Below are 2,726 nucleotides of genomic sequence, written 5' to 3'. Positions count from 1 at the left end.
TGGCCTTAGCCATAATACTGTCGATGGCCTTAGCCATGTAAGTAACTTCGACTGTCGTCGAATTACTTGTTTGTCGTAGTCAAGCTGGGTCGACTTGTTGACGACGATGGTCTTAGCCATAATACTGTCGATGGCCTTAGCCATGTACGTAACTTCGCTGTCGTCGAATAACTTGTTTGTCGTAGTCGAGCTGGGTCGACTTGTTGACGACGATGGTCTTAGCCATAATACTGTCGATGGCCTTAGCCATGTAACTTCGACTGTCGTCGAATTACTTGTTTGTCGCAGTCGAGCTGGGTCGACTTGTTGACGACGATGGCCTTAGCCATAATACTGTCGATGGCCTTAGCCATGTAACTTCGACTGTCGTCGAATTACTTGTTTGTCGCAGTCGAGCGGGGTCGACTTGTTGACGACGATGGCCTTAGCCATAATACTATCGATGGCCTTAGCCATGTACGTAACTTCGACTGTCGTCGAATTACTTGTTTGTCGCAGTCATGCTGGGTTGACTTGTTGACGACGATGGCCTTAGCCATAATACTATCGATGGCCTTAGCCATGTACGTAGCTTCGACTGTCGTCGAATTACTTGTTTGTCGCAGTCATGCTGGGTTGACTTGTTGACGACGATGGCCTTAGCCATAATACTATCGATGGCCTTAGCCATGTACGTAACTTCGACTGTCGTCGAATTACTTGTTTGTCGCAGTCGAGCTGGGTCGACTTGTTGACGACGATGGCCTTAGCCATAATACCGTCGATGGCCTTAGCCATGTACGTAACTTCGACTGTCGTAGAATTACTTGCTTGTCGTAGTCGAGCTGGGTCGACTTGTTGACGACGATGGCCTTAGCCATAATACTGTCGATGGCCTTAGCCATGTACGTAACTTCGACTGTCATCGAATTACTTGTTTGTCGCAGTCGAGCTGGGTCGACTTGTTGACGACGATGACCTTAGCCATAATACTGTTGATGGCTTTAGCCGTTCATACATTGGAGATGGCCTTAGCCGTTCATACATTGGAGATGGCCTTAGCCGTTTATACATTGGAGATGGCCTTAGCCGTTTATACATTGGAGATGGCCTTAGCCATTCATACATTGGAGATGGCCTTAGCCCGTTTATACATTGGAGATCATGCTAGTTCAGTCCCTTTGTCATGCCAGTCAGGAGAGCGTATGGAGTGGCTGGTATGATAAACTTAGTCCGCAAATATCTCTGAGCGCCCCCTCTGCCGCCTCGTTAAAAACCTCCCCGAGAAAACCCAATTGGGACAAAACTCGGGTAAGGGAAAAAGAGTGCGACTCGGGAGACGCCTTTCAGAAATGGAAATACTTGAGGTGGGCGACGTTCCAATTGTTTTGGAGCGTTTTTCCTTCCATTGTTTCCAATTGAAAAGCTCCTTTACTTGCTGCTGCTGTGATTTTGTAGGGTCCGTCCCAGTTGGTGCCAAGTTTTCCTTCGCTTGGGTCTTTTGATGCCAATGTTTTGGCTTTGAGGACGTAGTCTCCCACTTTGAGTGGTCTTATTTTGGCTCTCTTGTTGTAGTATCTTTCGACTTGTTGTTTCTAAGCCACCATTCTTATGTGGGCCATTTCTCTTCTTTCCTCGGCCTCATCGAGGTCTTGAAGTCTGTTTATGTCGTTCTCTGCTCCGCTGGTATGTGAATACCTCAAGCTTGGTTCGCCGATTTCGACTGGTATGACCGCGTCGGTTCCGTAGACCAGTGAGTACGGTGTTTCTCCTGTGGAGGATTTTGGTGAGGTCCGGTGCGCCCACAACACTTCCGGCAGTAGCTCGGGCCATTGCCCTTTGGCTTCCTCGAGTTTCTTCTTCAGTATGTTCAGTATGGTTTTATTGGAAGACTCTGCTTGGACGTTGGAGGCGGGGTGATATGGCGTGGACAGTATTCGCTTAATATGCCATTTCTCGAAGAACTCTGTTGTTTTCTGGCCGATGATCTGTCGCCCGTTGTCGCAGCTGATTTCCTTGGGGATGCCGAAACGGCAGATGATATTCTTCCATATGAAGGTGATGACTTCCTGTTCGCGTATTTGGGCGTACGCACCTGCTTCCACCCACTTGGAAAAATAGTCAGTTAAAACTAATAGAAATTGTACCTTTCCTCGTCCCGCTGGTAGTGGACCGACTATGTCCATTCCCCATTTGATGAAAGGCCATGGGGAAGTGACTGAGTGGAGTGGTTCTCTTGGTTGGTGTATCATAGGGGCATACTTTTGGCACTGTTCGCATCGGCGAACATATTCTGCTGCGTCTTTCTTCATAGTTGGCCAATAATAGCTGGCCCGTATTATGCAGCGCACGAGGGCGCGGTTACCTGTGTGGGCGCCGCAGTGACCTTCGTGTACCTCTTCGAGCACTGGGCTCGTTTGGTGCGACCCTAGGCACTTAGCCAGGGGTCCGCCAAACGTTCTTTTGTAGTGCTCGTGGTTTATCAGGCAATACCGGGCGGCCTGTACGCGGAGCTTCTTGGCTTCTTATTTGTCGGGTGGGAGTGTTCCATCCTGCAGATAGGATAAAAACTGGTTGCGCCAGTCCCAAGTCAAATTTAAGGAGAGTACCTCAGTGTGATCAATGGCTGAATGGAGGAGGGTGACCACGCTTTCTTTGTTGAAGTTTTTAGTGGCTGCGGCCAATTTTGCTAGACCGTCTGCTTCAACGTTCCGTGCCCTCGAAACTTGTTCGAAGCGGCACTCGTC

This window comes from Nicotiana attenuata, unplaced genomic scaffold (genome assembly GCF_001879085.1).
Source record: "Nicotiana attenuata strain UT unplaced genomic scaffold, NIATTr2, whole genome shotgun sequence".
Taxonomy (NCBI): Eukaryota; Viridiplantae; Streptophyta; class Magnoliopsida; order Solanales; family Solanaceae; genus Nicotiana; species Nicotiana attenuata.
The sequence above is the reverse complement of the archived record's forward strand: the minus strand, read 5'-3'. Positions refer to the sequence as shown.